Here is a 19,292-nt window from a genome sequence, read left to right as displayed (position 1 = left end):
TTAATTAATGAGTTTAGAACCAATGTTTAAATGCTTAAGGAAGACAGATTTTCTCCGTTTTGTGTATTAACAATTAGCTTAGAGCATTAATTACAATGCAGGAGTGAGGAGTGCTCCTCTCCTTTAGAAGCCCATGAGACTTCATGAACCCGCCCAAAAGGGAGAACAGATCAAAAGCCCTAGGAAGGCAAATACTCCTGGAACAACAGAGTCAACTCTGAGAAATTTATTTTAAGGGAATAATGAAAATACGAGCAAAGGTATAATTATGAGGGTATTAGTCTTATAATTAGAGGATATTAGTGTTGCTAAGTGTAGCAAAAGCAGAAATAACAAATGTTCAAAAATGAGGCATTTGGTATTGATAAACATCTAAAAGTTTGCAACTCATCCTACTGGGGAAGCTGTAAAGAATGAGTCACTGTCCACTGCTGGTTGATTACAAAACAGTGCAGGCCCCGTGCAGGTCAGCTTCGCAGTGTCTGTCAAAAGTACAAATGCAAAAAAAAAAAAAGTACAAATGCATTTTGACTCAGCAATCCCAATCTTAGGAGTTATCTTAGCAGCACACTCATACTTGTAGGAAATAACATACATATAAATTTATCCTTTTCCTCTGTTTGTAATAGAAAAAGATGAGAAACAACCTTATATAGAGGACACTGGTTGGTCCACACAATTGTATATTTTGTGGTTGTAGGGGAAAAGAGAATACTCTTATAGTGATAATAGAAAAGCTCCAGAAATATATTAAGTAAAAAAAAGAAAAAAGAAAAAACAAAGTAAGGTACAGAGCAGTGTAAATAATATGTTCCCTTTTGTATAAGAAAGCAGGGGGAAATAAGAATGTATATTTGCATTAGCATGTATTTGTATTAGGAAACACTGAAAGCATACTAATAAAAGGGGCTACTGATGAGGAAAGGGGTAGGATGGCAGCAAGTCTTCTGGGTTAACCTTTATAAACTTGGGATTTTTGAACTGTACAAATACATATCTTATAAAAAAAATTACATTAAAAACAAGTGTATTATTAAATTATGATGTTTCTGCATGACAGTCTACTAGATAGTAAATAAAATTGATGCTGTAGGTATTTAATTACATAGGTAAAAATATTCAAAATATATAACAAATGAGAAAAGCAGATTATAAGAAAGTAATGTATGATACTATAATTTGAGGAATTATATTTACATCTCTAGTGTGGCTTCCTAAATGTAGAATGGCTCAGTGAAGAGTCCATTTTTTATTTTTTGGTATTTATTACAATATTTTATTTATTTATTTAAAAACATTTTTTTAAATTTCTTTATTGATTAAGGTATCACATACTGATATTTGTCCTCAACCCCCCATTCTAATCCCCCATCCCTCCCTACTCATGCCCCATAACCCCCTATTGCCCTTGGCCACTGGCTAGGCTCATATGTATGCATATAAGTCCTTTGGTTGATCTCTCCCCTTTATCCCCACCCTCCCTCTGAGGTCCAACAGTCTGACCCATGGCTCCTTATCTCTGTTCAGTCTATGCTGTTCACCATTTCCCCTAGATGAGTGAGATCATGTCCTACTGGAAATATACTAATAAGAATAGAAAATAAGACAAGCAATAATGGTTATGTTGAAAGGCAAATGAATCAGTTTGTAGTGAGTTTCTAACTGGGCCAACAGCTCTTTTGATACCCAATTTCAATGTTAAACAGTTCCTTAAGTGTATATGTCAGCAAAGATATTTCAGTTCGAAGTGCCCATTTTTAAGTACATTTTTAAGTGCCCATTTTTAAGTATATTTTTTGAGTCCTCATACCCATGCCTCAGAATGTGACTGTATTTGGGGATAGGGTCTTAATTTTAAAATTAATTAACATAATTTTAAAATGAGGTCATTAGAGTAGACCCCAATCCACCATGACTGGTGTCCATATAAAATGAGGAAATTTGAACACAGATTTGTACAAAGGGAAGACCATGTGGAGACACAGAAAGAAGATGGTCAGCTACAAGCCATGGAGAGAGGCCTCAGTAGAAACCAATGCTGCTGACACCTCAATCTTTGACTTCTAGCCTCTAGAATTGTGAGAAAATAAGTTTCTGTTGTTTAAGCTACCTGGTCTGTGGTACTTTGTTATGACAGCTCTAGGAAACCAATACCTATACACCTACATTCTGAAAAATTTTAGTAGCTTGTACCCACCAGTGATGTAAGAGAATGCTTGTTTCATACCTACTTCTAGCTGATTAGGTAAGTCAAAATATGGTACCATACCCTAATCTGCATTTATTTACATTTTCCTTATGTTAAAAAGTTATATTACTGCCTGACTGGTGTGGCTCGGTGGTTGAGTGTCAACCCATGAACCACGAGTTCACTGGTTTGATTCCCAGTCCAGGCACATGCCTGGGTTTTGGGCGTGATCCCCAGTAGTGCAAAAGGCAGCTGATTGATGATGTTTCTCTCTCATCTATCCCTCTATCCCTCTCCCTTCCTCTTGCTCTAAAAATCAATAAAAACATATATATTTTTTTTAAAGTTGCAATGCTGTTCTGAATTTGAGTGTCATTGCACTGCCATGATCCGTGGTTATTCTTAGATTAATAAAGCAAAACTGGAACGTGGTGACTAACGTGTATTTATAGAGCTCCCCTGAAGGAGGAGTAAGGTTATAACGCCGCCCATATCTCCTGGTCAGTAATGCTCCCTGCCTGTGTCACCTTCCTGGCTGGGCTGCTCTCACCATTCCTCCTACTGCCACCTCCCAGGCCTCACTGTCGCTGCCGTTTCCCAGCTTCAACACTTTTCTCCCAGGGACCACACCTAGGCAGATATACGGGTCAGGCAAGTATTTCAATCCCAGAAACAATCAGAAAATCTCCATAACAAGCACATCTAATGAGCTGAGCACCACAGGAAATGAAAACAATTTCTCTGGGGAGAAAAAAAAGCCAAACAAACCAACACGAACGCGCAAACCGACACCCAGTCTCGAAGTTCAGGAATACCTTTGAACTGACGATTTTTGCATTGAATTGCAACATCCTCATATCTGAACCATCTAGTGACTAAACTGCGTTACAAGGGAGAACTTGTTGGCTAATTAAATTAGGGCAAGGTTAATTTATTATGAATGCCATGAAATGTGAAGAGGGAAGCTAGGAACTCAGGGGACATAGTTGCAGAAAAAAGGAAGCTGCATTCCAGTCTGAATACATCTCAGAAGCTGAGGGTGACTTGAACCATCAAGGACAGACAGCTGGGTGTACCAGGGAGAGCAGTGATGAGCAGCCGGCCCAGAAAGCACTTCTAAAAACACCGCTACTTAATCTCATTGGATCTTTGCAGCAGACTCCTCTGGGCACATGAAAACCTTACTATGGTTAATTTCTCTACTTCCTGCCCTTGTTACAGTCTTAGAAACAAACAAAAAAAAAAGTGCTCGACAGTTCAGAGAACTTGAATCCTATACAATTCTCAGTGTTTGCTACACGGGACAAATTGCCGTAGAACCTTCCATGCAGCAAAAATTTAAACAAGTGTCTTATTACTTACCTGGCTCACTTTCTATAACAGATTTTGGTTGTAGGAAGCTTTTTTTCATTTTTACCACAAGCTATTTCAAACCGTTTGAAGTCATGGTAAATTTACTTCCTCTTCCTTTTCTTGCTTAAACTCATCTAAGATGTCACCGAGTGGTTACCCCCTGTTTGAATATACCAGGGATGTAACATACGAAGGTACTTCACTGATGCACACACGAAGTTAATTTTGCAATGCTGTTTTCCACTGAGCCCTCTCAGTCCAGTCTTCGACATCATAAATACATATATCCCGGGATGTCAGAATGAAGTGGATGCTCCTTCTACCTGTTCTCCCGGTTTTAAACCTGTCTAACGAGTGTTGCCAGTTTGGGATGAAGGAAATTGATTGGCATCTGCGTAAGTGCAGCCTGGCCACTTCAGCAGTCAGGCCTTATCACGGAGAAACATTCCTGGTTCCATTCCTCCTTCTGCACTTTTTTGCCACTTGAACCTAACATTCCTGAATTTCTTGAGATCTCTTGGGTTGATACTTCTTTATCTTGTAGTAAGTCCCAGGCAGTTTGATTTCATCATATCTTTATTTCCTGGTTAATATATTCCCCCAAGCAACTAGGAGACATCCTATTAGACTTCCTTTATCGAAGTCAGCGTGGCCTAAGGGAGAAGGACTCTGAACGAGGAGATGGAAGATTTAAATTCCTGCACCAGCTCCTTTCATAACTGGTTATGTGACCTTGGAAAAGCAATTTAGGTCCCCTGTACCTCTAGCATGTAGTTTCCAAACCGTAATAAATATTATAAATCCATTCCGTTCTCATCATTTTTATCACGAGAAAGCATTTATCAAAGGCCTACGCGGTGATGGCACATGGCAGGGTGAGGCAGGCAATCAGGGCCCCTGCTAGCCGGTCAGGGGTCTAAAGCAGAGCATTTGAGCCTCTTATGAGGCTTTTTTCCCCCCTGTGAACCTCATATGAGCGTTTGTTCGCAAAGTTTTACTACTCTGTGGGGAAATAAGAAAGCACACAGTAAAAATCAGCTCTTTTATCTTTAAGATTTTATTCTGGAGTAAAAGTCATTTCTTTTATGAAATTATGGCCATAGTAGATGCCACTTTCTAAACTTTTTTTAAAAATTGCTTTTTAAAAAATGTTAACCTTTTCAGGTTTTGCTAATAGGTGAATTCCACGTCTGAGCTCTGCAAGACTACAGGGCTCTGCTCTGGGCCATATCTCTCTAGAGAAGGAGCCTGGATCCCCCCGGTAGCAGCCACACCCTCTCCCAGACAGCGGTGTAGAGTTTTAGAACATGCTGAGCTGATGGTCTCTGGGCAAACTGGGACCTGCACCACTGCCTTTTAGGGTCCACGTCAGGTGGGCAAGTCCTATAAATGCTCCTATCTCATGTTCCTCACCAGTAAAATCGTGTTAAGAGAGATCACGTGTCCACCTTGTATCCTAAAAGGTGACAAAGACTTTCTCCTTGACCTAACTCTAGCCAGGGGTGGGGAATATCTGGCCCTGGAGCTGTATAAGGCCATATGGGCTAGGAAATCATTTGGTCTGGCCCTGACAAGGCAAGGGGTGAGTTAATTAAATATTTGACCTCCCAAAAAATAAATATTTGACCATATAACAGGCTAATTTTATTAATTTGTTTGTTTATTTATTTTAACGTGCTAATTTTTAAGTTAAAAATTTTGTATGGCCCACAAATCCTATATAATAAAAGCATAGCATGCAAATGGTCCCCTCAACCGGGAGTTCAACCAGGGGGCAAGGTCGGCTAGGGGAAGAGAAGGAGTAGCCAGCTGGCAGCCGAAAGCAGGTATCTGCTAGGGACCCTACGAGTGTGTGAATCTTGTGCACTGGGCCTCTAGTGATGTTATAAATACCCTAATGACCCTTCAACAGAAAAAGGTCCTCCACCCCTGCTAAACCCTCAAGGCCTTCACCTTCGACTCTGTCCTTAAGCCATTAGTTCAAGTTTTAGCAAGAATCCTGCTGGGTCACTTTGGCAGAAAATCCTTGATATCTGATCAAATTCCTCATTCCCCACCCTCAATATCTTATTACCCTAGCTTGAGTAGGTCTAGCAAGAATCTCTTTAGCCTTGATGTTTTATCTTAGTAACTTGCTATCCACTCATCCCCACCCTGTTCTTTGGCTATAAACCTCCACTTGTCTTTGCTGTACTCAGAGTTGTGCTGGACTTCTCTCCCCTATTGAAAACCCCATTTTAGTTGTCATTCTTGGGAAGCATCCAAGAATGACATGTGCACAAGCTCACAGCTCTCTGCACTCCGTGATGAGCACTAGTTGTATACCACTTCACCCCTTCCACTCTCCCTTGATAAAGCACACCCGAATGCCAGTTAAGCTATATTACTGAGATTTAAACAGTGGTTCTCAAACTGGATTGGGCATCAGAATAGCTGCTAGTGCTTATTAATCACAGGTCACCAGGCCCCACCTTGATTCAGTAGGTCTTGGGTAGGCCTTGAAAATGTACATTTCTGTTAAGTTCTCAAACGATGTTGCTGCTGGGAGCAGTGGTCCCGGAACCATACTTTGACAACCATTGTAGGATAAGAATTTTGAATTCACTAGAATTTAATAATCCACCAATCAACCAGTCAATCATTCACAAACTGCATTTTCATTATTTGTAATAAATTACTTTCTACACTTTGGTTTAACTACTGAATTAGCAATCCCTCGAGGGCCTTTCAGCTAAAAAATTCCATGATATTTGAGTGAGGCAAGACAATGGGTCTTGATTCAACAATTGAAGCCTGACTCCCTCTGCAATCAATATCCTTTTTCAATTCTTGTCAGCAGCCCCTCCACCCCACTTACCTAATGACTCTAACACTCAGTATCATAGGAACCAAGGATGGCAACCGTGTTCATTTCATGCATGAATACAGAATGCAGTGCTCCTCTCAGTCTTGACAGAAGGGATGAGATTCTCCTCTTTTCCTTGGAGAGCTCTCTAAGGAAATCAAATCTACATTCCGGCTCTTCTGGGGTTGGAGGGAGGTGATTTCAGGCCCAGCAAATGCTGAAATTTGCTTTTGGTATTGTCCAAGACAGGCACCATGGTGGTGCACTGGCTTTTCTCTGATGGAGCAGAGAGGCCATTTTAAGTTGAAATCCAAAAAGAACCAAAAACATTTAAATTATATACATAGGCTTTCCTAGTAGTGATGTATTTTCTTTTTTTTTTTTTTATAATATATATTTTTATTGATTTTAGAGAGGAAGGGAGAGGGAGAGAGAGAAACATCAACGAGGACAAAGAATCATTGATTGGCTGCCTCCTACACACCTCCTACTGGGGATCGAGCCACAGTGCAACCCTGGCACATGCCTTGACCAGGAAGTGAACTGCAACCTCTTGGTTCATAGGTTGACACTCAACCACTGAGCCACTGTGGCTGGGCAGTAGTGATGTATTTTTTGCGAAAACATTTCAATCAATTGTCCTTCACAGGCTGACATTCCAAAAGAAAGAAGAAATATTCCTTGGGGTTTTGGAAGTCTGTTGGCTTTCTGGTCTACCAGATGCCAGGAGAGGCCACTTCAGCAAAGGAGTGGGCAGTGCATTGGGCAGCAGCCATCACTCAGGCCCAGTTTGGTTTAGAAGGAGGCTCCTACTGGTGCACCAACACAGTGGGACACTTAGTCCATCAGGCTTTTTTCCAACATACATATCACTACACCTTTCTCAGGGGGATCTGTAAACAAAAGCCTAAGTGGCCTTTAAGGCGGAATGACCAGAACAACAGGTCACTTGAAACACAGGAGCTGCCCCCTGGTGGTCAGTGCGCTCCCACAGGGGGAGGGCCACTCATCCAGAAGCCGGGCTCCCAGCTGGTGAGCACAGCAGCAGTGGTGGGAGCCTCTCATGCTTCCGCGGCAGCGCCAAAGTGCAGTGAGCCACGCCGTAAGGAGGAGCAAACAGGCGGGTGGTAAGGAGTAAGGAGTCCCGAACTGTGAGAGGGATGTCTGACCGCAGGCTTAGGCCCACTCCTCCTGGACTGCAAGAGAGTGCAGGCTGGGCTGAGGGACTCCTCATCCCCCATTGTATGAATTTTGTGCATTGGGCCTCTCAAATAATTAATAAGAATCATCCTCTCATGGCTACTCATTTTTTAATGAAAAGAGCTGTTAACATATCAAATTCTCTATGTGCCAGTTATTATTATAAGGACTATCCTGGTATTAATTAATATAATCCTTGTAATAGTCCCATAATTACTATTATGAATTTCATTTTATAGACAGAGAGACTGAGGCACAAAGAATTAATTTGCCCATGGTCGCACCTCTTAATTGCTAAGAGGTAAAGAAAGATAGGATTCAGATCAACATTGGCTTCAGAGTGCATTCTTTGCTATCTCTTTTTTTTTTTAATGGAGAACAATCTTCTTGATCAGTGGTTCTCAACCTTTCTAATGCTGTGACCCTTTAATACAGTTCCTCATGTTGTGGTGACCCTCACCCATAAAATCATTTTCGTTGCCACTTAATAACTGTAATTTTGCTACTGTTAATGCATCGTAATGTAAATATCTATGTTTTCCGATGGTCGTGACCCACAGGTTGAGAACCACTAGAAGAGTCGCCTTTTGGGCATCATCCTGTGGTCGGCAGTTAGACGGACATGAGCACAGCAAAGATGGGCCAGGTACAGAAGGTCACCAGGTGGAAAGCTCCAGGTGCCTAGCAAAGGACAATTGTAGGAAGAACCTCACCCTCACATGACCTTTCCTCCCCTAGCATATCGCTGGTCATGTGGTTTGGAACCCCTGACCTTTCCTCCCCAGAGATAACATTTAGCTCCAGGCCCAGAAAAGCAACAAACCAGACCCGTGATCCCACGGCTAACCTCAGATAGTGACCTTCTGCCCTGGCACCCACTAATCCATCACTGGAGACCTAGACCCTGAAAGGACACATCTGCAAAGCTGCTGAATATTCTATCAAGATCTCACACTGGGATTGCTCTTAAGCTCTCCACCCTTAAAATCTTTAGGAATGAGGACGCAGTGTGCTCTCCCTCCTGGGAGCATGCCCTATACCCGAACCTTTCCCATCATCGTCCTGCCTTCCCTCCAGGTGAGTTAACATTACCTTACCCACTCCCAAGCTTCTAGGATTCTTCCTTTACATCTATAACTTGTTTCCTAAGCCCATTTCTTATATGAATTACTCCTCCTACCTCTGTGATTTTATAAATAAATGTTCTCTTATAGTTTGAGTCTTGGCTCTGAATTCTTTCCTAGCCAGAACTCACGTACCAAGGTTGCTGAAGCCAGGTCCGGTCTGATCCCACCACTCTAACAACTGGTACCATTCCTGCCGCCCATAACAGTCCCATGCACTGAAAGGTTGCTGTTTCAATTCCTGTTCAGGGCACATGCCTGGGTTGCAGGCTCAATCCCCGGTAAGGGGGCATGCAGAAGACAGCTGATCAGTGTTTTGCTCTCACATCAATGTTTTTCTCCCTCTCTCTCTAAAATAAATAAGTAAATTTATTTCTTTCTTTAAAAAAGATGAGGTTATACTAGTGTAGGGTGGGCCCTTAATCCAATATGACTGTTATCCTTATGAGAAGATGGCCATGTGGAGACAGACACAGAGATAATGCCACGTAGAAAGGTAGATGTCAGAGAGATGCATCTGCAAGCCAAGGCATGTCAAAGATTGCCAACGACCATCAGAAGCCTGGAAAAGGCAAGGTAGGATTCCTTTACAGGTTTCAGAGGGAGTGTGGTCTTGCTCGATTTCAGACTTCTAACCACAGGAACTATGAGACAATAAATTCTTTATTTTAAGCCACTCAGTTTGTGGTACTTTGATATGGTAGCCCTAGGAAACCAATACAGAACTGACACATTTATTTTCTTTCACTTCTCCCTTCTAACTTCCAATGGCAATGCTATAGAATAGCAGGCCTAATTGGTAGGGCAAGAAGAAAAAAATCTGAGTTGTTCATTCATTCAGAGCCTGCATGATTCCCAGTACATAGAAGGTACTTAGTAAATATGTGTTGATTGAATACATTCTTCCAACATTTATTAAAGGACTACTCTTTGCCAGGATTATCTAAACATGGGACAAAAAGTCTTAAAAATCAAGAATAGACAGTAACATTCCCTCTCTCATATCCAGATGACTTAAGTAGTATTAGCCACCAAACTTTCTTCCAACATCCCTTACAAAAGGAAAAATAACTGTGTTAAGAATTGATTTCTGTAGTGTAGAATCTCAGCGTTAAGGTGGGGGCAGGGGAGATGGGTGGTGGGGGGAAGGTAATCAATCAAGGACCTTGTATGGCCCATGGACACAGACAACAGGGCGGTGAGGGCCTGGGGCAGGAGGTGGAGACAGGCTGGAGGGGATCAATGGGGAAAAAAGGGGGACATATGTAATACTTGCAACAATAAAGATTTATTAAAAAAAAAAAAGAATTGGTTTCAGTTCTATTGGTCTCTATTTTTGGGTAATGCTTTCCCTCTTTTTCATTTTCTTGCCTCTGTCTGATGGAGATGCTAATGAATGGAGGAAGGTATGAAAAACAGATGTCAGGAGGGAGAAGTACAATCCCCAAACCTGATCATGAGGGCTTGGAAAGTTGAGGGGCACCACTGTCAAACAGTAGAAAAAGCACTCTGAACTTGTTTTAGGCTTCAGTATTTATTGAAGCCTATAAGGGCACTTTTGTTGTTGTTAATCCTCGCATGAGGATATTTTTTCATTGCTTTTTAGGGAGAGTGGAAGAAAGAGGGAAAGAGAGAGAAATATGGATGTGAGAGAAACACATCAGTTGGTTGCCTCCTGCATGAGCCCTGACCAGGGCCTGGGCCAGGGAGGTCCCTGCAACCAAGGTACGTGCCCTTTACCAGAATCAAACCCAGAATGCTTTGGTCCGCAGGCCAACGCTCTATGCACTGAGCCATATTGACTAGGGTTATAAGGGTAATTTTTAAGAGGTTTGCCCAAAGTCAAAGAATGAAATCATTATCTGAAAAGAAATTTATTAAACATGTTGAGTGAAAAGAGCAAAGAAAATTATATTCAATATAGTCTCATTTTTATAAAACAGTGGCAAAAAAAATCCTGTGTATCTATGTGTGCATAAAACTGTTTATGTACATTTATGCATCTTTAAGATTGTAATGAACATGGAGGTGGAAGCATACTGTGTCAGTTTCTTATGGTTACTATAACAAATTGCCACAAACAACAGAGAGCAGTTGAATTCATAGAGATAGAAAGCAGAATGGTGGTTTCCAAGAGCTGAAGAATGAGGAGACAGGGGTTGTTAGTGAATGCATATACATAGAATTTCAGTTCAGCAAGATGAAAAGACTTCTGGAGATTGGTTGTATGACAATGTAAATGTATCGAACGCTAAAAAATATACACTTCAAAAATGGTTAAGATGGTAAATTTTGTTATGTGCATCTTATCACAGTTTTTTTTAAAGCTAAATTTTTGAGGTAGGTGCTATTGTTAGCCCTATTTTTGAGGAAAAGGGGGCACCACAACTTGATCAAGAGCTAATGATGGGAAATGGCTGGGATACAAATGCAGGACAATCTGACTCTTAAGGCCTTCCTCCTAATTGCTATGATACATAAAAGGTAAAATAAAATAGTCTCTAATTATTAAAACACACACACACATACATACACACGCCCCCCCCACCCCCGAAAAACAATGCCCTCTCCCCTATTAAAGTTATTCTTTCCTTCTGAAGGCCAGAATTCTGACATTGGCATCCCTGAGCTACACTCAGGTGTTGGCAGGGCTGCGCTCCCTGGAGTCTCTAAGGGAGAATCTGTTCCTCAGCTATTCCAGATTCTCACATCCCTTGGCTTGTGGCTCACACTCCAATCTCCGCTCCTGTGGTCACATGGCCTTCCTCTCTCCTGTGTGTCACACCCCCCTCCGCTTCTCTCCTACAAGGACACTGTGATTGCATGTAGGGCACCCCTGTTTAATCCAGGATAAAATTCCCATTTCAATCTCCTTAACTCAATCACATCTGCAAAGACCCCTTTTCCATTTAAGATGACATTTACAGGTTCCAAGAATTAGGACCTGCTACTTTGGGGATCCATTTTTCAGCTTACCACAGATGTATAGTACATCATACACATGGAGAGGGGCAGCATGGTAGCCAGCCTTCAAGATGGGCCTCAATGGCCTGGCCGGTGTGGCTCAATTGGCTGAGCATCCTGTGCACCTAATGGTTGCCTGTTCGATTCCTGGTCAGGGCACATGGCAGGGTTGCAGCTTAATCCCTGGCAGGGGTGTGTGAGTCAGCCGATGGATGTTTCACTCTCACATAGATGTTTCTCTCTCTTCCTCTCTTTCTAAAAATCAATTTAAAAATCTTTAAAAAAGAAAAGATGGGCCCCAATGTTCACACCTTTTTATAAGCCATTCCTACACTGATTGAGAGCTGTCTATGTGACCAAATATAACATGGCAGAAATTACAGTGTGTGCTTTCCAGGCTAAGTCATAAAGGGCCTGGTATAATGTTTCTGCCTTGCTCTCTTGGATAAATTGCTCTGAGGGAAGCCAGCCATCATGTGAGGACACTCAACCAGGCCTATGAAGAGGTCCACACACAAAAAAACAGGTCTCCCACCACCAACGGGCACCAACTTGCCAACATGTGAACGTGCCACCTTGGAAGCAGATCCTTGAGCCCCAGATAAATCTTAAATAGCGACTGCAGGCTCAGAACTGCCCAGCACCCAGCCAAGCTCTCCCACCCACAAAAATTATGAAAGAGAATAAATATTTATTGTTGTTTTAAGTTATATAAGGATGGGGTAATTTGTAACATAGATAGAAATTATGAGAGGGGAAGCCAAGCCCCCCAGTTCCAAAAAACAAAACAAAACCCTACACTTAAAAAAAAAATCCCCTCTTTCTACCCATGCACTTACGTAAAATTATATATATTTTTAGATTTTACAGAGAATATCTGGGGCTTATCTGATATTAATCTCTGAGAATAAGAAATGGACTGGAGTGGCACACAGCTTTCACATTCCAGGGAGCAGAGAGGAAAGAAGTGTCGCACTATTGTGGTTTCCTTGCATCTTCTTAGACTGAGGAATGTAATTAATGTCAGCTGTTATTGCTTACCCAGTATTCATTTTCCTCTCCTCTAGTAATAGTGTCCCACTTTTCCTCTAGGAAACTACCCTAGAACGACATAAAGGAATAAGAAAATGAAAAAAAGAGCCAGATTTGAAGGCAGGACTGACTGAAAAAAAATAAACGCCTCTGGGTGCTCTGCTTATGACTTCTATAATTTGTGTAAATCAAGCATTAAAGCACATACTTATGTGTGTGTGAGGACAATCCACTCCTCTCCTAAACCTTATAAACCCCTTGGAGGAAAGATGATGTACCGCTCTATTAGGTGTTAAAAATCCAAAGATTTCTACTATTTAACAATTAAGTGTAGATTAATGTAAAACATTCTACAATGTGGTGCAATCTATTTTTCTGTTCTTTCTCCCTCTATGAGGCTTAGACATTAGTCAGCTCAGGCTGCTATAACAAGATGCCATAGACCGAGTGGCTTAAACAATAGAAATCATTTCCTCATAGTTCTGGAGGCTGGGAGTGCAAGATCAAAGTCCCAACATGGTTGGTGTCTCATGAGGCCTCTTTTCCTGACTTGTAGGCTTCTCCCTGTGAAGGACTTTCCTCTACACACAGACACACACACACACACACACACACACACACAAATCTATATCTATATCTATATGTATATCTATATCTATATATCTATATCTATATCTATATCTATATCTATATCTATATCTATATCTATATCTATATCTACAATATATCTATATCTATATCTATATCTTAGGTCTAGTAATAATTAATGTCGTTTCTAATACTTTTTAAAATCGAATTTATTTAAACAATACAACAAAATTTAACGAACAATATAGTTGCCGTTGTTTTCTACTACTTGTGCCCAATGCTCAGGAAGCATTTTAATCCCTCTATTGTAAAATTCTTGTGATTTTGATGCAAAAAATTCGGTCAATGCATTTTTGAGGCATTCTTCATTATTAAATTTTTTTCCAAGAAGAAAGTTTTGCAAAGAACGAAACAAATGGTAATCAGAAGGGGCAATATCAGGAGAATATGCAGGTTGAGGGAGAACTTCCCATTCCAACTGGCGCAGTTTTTCAGCAGTGATTCTTGCAGTATGTGGTCGTGCGTTATCGTGGTGAAGAATTACGCCCATCCGATTAATCAGCGCGAGTTCTTTTTCTCTTAAAGCTTGGGCTAACCTTTCCAATTGGGCACTATACACTGCACTTGTAATGGTTTGGTTAGATGGTAAAAGTTCATAATGAAGAATTCCTTTAAAATTCCACCAAACACACAACATCACTTTTTTCGCATGCAAGTCAGGTTTTGGCTTGGGCTGCGGAGCCTCATTTTTGTCCAACCATTAAGGCCGCCTTTTCAAATTAACATACAGCACCCATTGTTCATCTCCGGTAACAATTTGCTCTAAAAACGGCAAACGGTTTTGACGAGAGAGGAGCGAACTGCAAATTGTGACTCTTTGATTACGGTTGTTGTTGGTCAACTCATGAGGAACCCATTTTCCAAACTTTTGGACTTTGCCAAGTGCACGCAATTGATTGGAAATTGTTTTTTGTGAACAATTTAAAGTTGTCGCAAGCTCTTGTTGGGTAATTTGAGAATTTTGCACCAAAAGAGCTTGAAGAGCTTCTTGATCAAAATTGGACACACGGCCTCGACCACTCTTGTCATCTAACGAAAAATTTCCCTCGTGAAATTTCTCAAACCAACGCTGGCATTTTCTGGCGCTAACTGCATCTTGACCAAGAGCACTACAGATGTTTTTTGCAGCCTCACTTGCTTTTCTTCCTAATTGGAACTCGTAAAGCATGCAGTGCCAAATATGCTCTTCATCCGCCATCTTCTTAGCCCTAGTTTTACAACAAAAACCAAACCAAACACAAACTTTTTCAAGCAAAACTTGTTAATTGCACTTCACACGTTCTGTAGATACACGTGTTTGAAGGTTATGTCAATACAAGTCAACGCCAAGCAAGATTTTAAACGAATGTTTAAAAACGACATTAATTATTACTAGACCCGATATCTATATCTAAATTTCTATATCTATATGAGAGAGAGAGAGAGAGAGAGAGAGAGCGAGAAGAGAGAAGAGAGAGAAGGAGGACATCAGCACTATCAGTTTAGGGCCCCACCATTTTTACTATATTAATTATCTCCTTAAAAACCATATCTCTAAATACAGTCACATTGTACTTATGACATCAACATATGAATTTGGAGTGGAGACAATTCAGTTCATAGCAGACATTTATTGCTCACTAAGTATCCATGTGCTCCCTGACTTTCCCAGGTCCACAATAGTCAGTCAGGATCAGGTGACTAGTCTGCCCAATTGCTGTTAGCAAAATATACACATATCACTTCTGACTGAAGCTTTTAAAAGCTGGTGCATGGCCCTGCCAGAGTGGCTTGGTATTTGAGCATTGACCTATGAACTAGGAAGTTGTGGTTCAATTTCCAGTCCAGGCACATGCTTGGGTTGTGGGCTCCATTCCCAGTATAGGGTGTGCAGGAGGCAGCTGATCAATGATTCTCTCTCATCACTGTTTCTATCTTTCCCTTCTCTGAAATAAAAAGGAAGGAAGGAAGGAAGGAAGGAAGGAAGGAAGGAAGGAAGGGGGAGGGAGGGAGGGAGGGAGGGAGGGAGGGAGGGAGGGAGGGAGGGAGGGAGGAAGAAAAAGCTGGTGCATGGGTCTTCAGGTCTCTCTGCTTTTCTCTTGTTGACCTAGAAGCCATATATTCTAAACTAGAGGCCTGGTGCATGGATTCGTGCACGGGTGGGGTTCCTTGGCTTGGCCTACAGGGATCAGTGAGCCTCTGCACTGCCACAGCCTGGCCTTACCCACCAGCTCGTCATGCTCCAGCAGCTATCCTGCACAGCACAAAGTAGTGCCTGAAGCGGCAGGTGGCCAGGGAGGAGCCTGAGCCTGGGCTAGTTGCCACGCTGCTCCTGCTCATTCTGGCCCCGCTGTGCCTAGGGAGTGCCTGTAGGAGAGGCTCCTGCTGCCACAGCTGCACTCACCAGCTGTGAGCCCAGCAACGGGTGCCCATTTGTCAGCTGAGCGGAGCTTCCAGAGCTTCGGCTGCTGACAAATGGGGCAGCTCCTGCATTGAGCATCTGCCCTCTGGTGGTCAGTGCGCATCATAGCTAACGCTGGTCATCCAGTTGTCTGGTCTTCCATCACCCAGTCACCCAGTTGCCCACTCAACCGGTCGCTCAGGCTTTTATGATATAGATAATATAGCCCCGATCTTTGAATGACTATGTTGGAGCCTTACCGCCAGTCAACTTTCTGGACATGTATCACGAATTAGAAATAAACCTTTGTGATATCAAAGCTGTCTAGATTTCAGGCTAAATTTATAATTAAGCAAGACCTTGCACTTCCTGACTAATCATTAAATCTTATTCTTCAACCACAGTCAACTACTAAATAAATGGAAAGATATCCCATATTCATGAATCTGAAGTCTTCCCCAAATGGATCTACAAATACAATACAATCCCTATTAAAATCCTACTTTTGTTGTTGTTCATCTTCACCTTAGGATATTTCTTCCACTGATTTTTAGAGAGAGAAGGGAGGAACAGGAGGGAAGGAGCGAGGGAGAGAGACAGAGTCAGAGAGAGAAACATCAATATGAGAGAAACACATTGATTGGTCACCTGCTGGCACCCTGACTAGGGTCTGGGGTGAAACTTACAACCCAGGTACATGCCCCTGGGAAGGAATCGAACCCACAACTCTTTAGTGCTCCAGCTAATGCTCTAACTACTGAGTCATGCCGGCCAAGGCACCACTGGTTTGTTTTTTTGTTTTTTTTTGTTTCTGTTTTTGCTTTCTATTTTTTTCTTTTTTTTTCTTTTTGCAGACTTTGATAAGATAATCCTAAAAGTCATATGGAAATGCAAGGAATCCAGAACAGTCAAAACAACCTTGAGAAAATAACACAATTTGAAGTTCATATTTCTCAATTTCAAAACTTAGTATAAAGCTACAGTAGTTAAGACTGTGTGGTGCTAGCATAAGGATGGATATATATATATATATATATATATATATATATATATATATATATATAGAATAGAATTGAGAATCCAGAAACAAACACTTACAGTCAATTGATTTTCAGCAAAGTTTAGTCTTTTCAACAGATGATTCTGGGATAACTGAGTATTAACATACAAAAGAATGAATTTGGACCTCTAAGTCACACTTCATACAAAAATCAATGAATCAAAGACCTAAATGCAAGAGTTAAATATGACACCAAAGCCTAGTGATACACAAAAAAATAAAATAAATTGGACTTCATCAAAATTCAAACTTTCATGTTTCAAAGGAAACTATTAAGGACATGAAAAACAACCCACAGTGGGAGAAAATGTTTGCAAATCATATATCTAATAAGAATCTGGTATGCAGAATATACAAAATAAAAAATAAAAATAAAAATATCTTACAACTCAAAGTGAAAAGAAAACTAGCCCATGTAAAAATGGGCAAAGGATCTGAACAGACATTTATCCAAAGAAGATATATGAATGGCCAATAAAAGCACAATAAAAATGCGTAACATCATTAGTCAGTAAGAAAATGCAAATAGCCGGGACTGGTTTGGCTCAATGGATAGAGCGTCGGCTTGGGGACTGAAGGGACCTGGGTTCGATTCCGGTCAAGGGCATGTACCTTGGTTGCGGGCACATCCCCAGGAGGGGGTGTGCAAGAGGCAGCTGATCGATGACTCTCTCTCATTGATGTTTCTAACTATCTCTCTCCCTTCCTCTCTGTACAAAAATCAATAAAATATATTTAAAAAAAAAAAAGAAAAAAAATGCAAATCAAAGCTACAATGAGATACCACTTTACACCCGGTAGGAAGGCTGTAAGGAAAAAAGAGAAAGATAACAAGTGCTAGAGAGGATGTGGAGACATTGGACCCCTTGTCCATTGCTACTAGGAATGTAAAATGGTGCAGCTGCTTTAGAAAATAGTCTGGCAGTTCTTTAAAAAGTTAAACAGAGTTTCCACTCTTGGTTGTATGCCCAAGAGAATTGAAAACATACCCATGAAAAACTTGTACATGGATATTCATACATTCTTTTTTATTGGTTTAATATTGTTTATTAGCACAGTAACAAACGTAGACTTAAGTAGTCCGCATCATATAACCAATCCGCTGAGCAGCTCCTATTCCATGCATTAGAGCTAACAGCTTCAGGTATTTTACTACAGGTTTTCACAGGCCCTGAATCAAACCTCTAATCTTCTCACCATAAAGCAGACTGTCATATAAAATAAAATGCATGATGACTCATTTCCTGTATGATCTTATAGAAACATGTCCAATTACTATATATGAGATGACAGTCTCTAAAAATGGTTAAATATCATTATTCCTTTCCAAGAAGGGAAAACAAGTTTCAATTTTTTTTTAAAGCAAAAAAGTATGTAGTTTGGAAGGGCTTCATATAAAAGGCCATGTGTGCAACCTGTACAAAATTAAGCTGTTTTTAAATTTACAGACTGAAAGCAACTGAATCTAAAGGTCTATTCTCTGTGCTACATTTCAACTTATATAGCAGAACTAATGACAATTTTAAGTGTTGGTAATACCAATTCTGTCTACTGCAGCAACATACCTTAAGTTACAACAAAATCTTGGGAAATAAGACTGAATAATGTCTGTTACAGAAACACCAACTCCCACCCTCCCTCACTCCTTCAAAATCTCTCTGTAAGACAAATAATGTAAGAATTGTGAAAACCAATTTATATAGTGTGTCTCTTGGTCCACTGTCAGGCCATTCTGTCCTGTTCTGCTCTGATGGTCATATACTGACTGACTGGCGATGCTTCTCATCCAGGGGTCGGCAGGATTACAGACTGTAGTAAGTGAGCAGGTAGAAAGGAGGACTGTAGAAATGCTTGGTGCTGGACTCCAATTATTGTTCAGTATGTCCAAGCCAATAACTCCTTGACTGTTATTCCAGTGACAGATTCTTGTCTGAAATGGAACCTTTGGAAGCCTGAAGGGGTGTTCTGGTGAAAAAGTGATATCAAGGAAGAATACACCGCCCTCGTACACAGATGCTGGCAGCTCTAGGATGGTTGATCTTCATTCATAGATGTTATCGCCTTTGGGACTAGCGCTGCAGTTAGCTGGAGGAGCTAAAGCAGAATCTGCCGGTTCCTTCTGAATCCTCTTACTCATTCCCTCTGTTCTTGGGGGTGTTTGTTTCTTTCTCAGTTTGCTGGCTGGAGGATGAAGATGAAGATGAAGACGAACTGGTGCTGGTCCTCCTATCGTCACCCGACATAGGAAACCCCATGACAGCCCCTCTTTTTGGGTCTGGCTCTTTGTGCTGCTGTGGCAGCTGCTCTCATACATTCTAATTGACAATAGCCAGGAAGTGGAAACAATCCAAATGTCCATCAGTGGTTCAGTGGATACACATATTCTTAATGCTTCCCTATTTTCTGAAATGATCTTTCTCTGTCCCAAATCCAGAATCAGCCATTTCTCCAAGAAGTCCTGACTTCTTTCATGATTGAGAAATGAAATTTAAAAACCA

At 41.1% G+C, this 19,292-nt stretch overlaps 1 pseudogene; it reads right to left on the bottom strand.

Moving 5' to 3' along the window:
• Nucleotides 1-18,489: 18,489 nt before the first annotated feature.
• LOC118709284 lies at nucleotides 18,490-19,037 on the bottom strand (annotated as a pseudogene).
• Between the last annotated feature and the right edge of the window lie 255 nt (nucleotides 19,038-19,292).

Source organism: Pipistrellus kuhlii, unplaced genomic scaffold (assembly GCF_014108245.1).
Source record: "Pipistrellus kuhlii isolate mPipKuh1 unplaced genomic scaffold, mPipKuh1.p scaffold_m20_p_7, whole genome shotgun sequence".
NCBI classification, from domain to species: Eukaryota; Metazoa; Chordata; class Mammalia; order Chiroptera; family Vespertilionidae; genus Pipistrellus; species Pipistrellus kuhlii.
The sequence above is the reverse complement of the archived record's forward strand: the minus strand, read 5'-3'. Positions and strand labels throughout refer to the sequence as shown.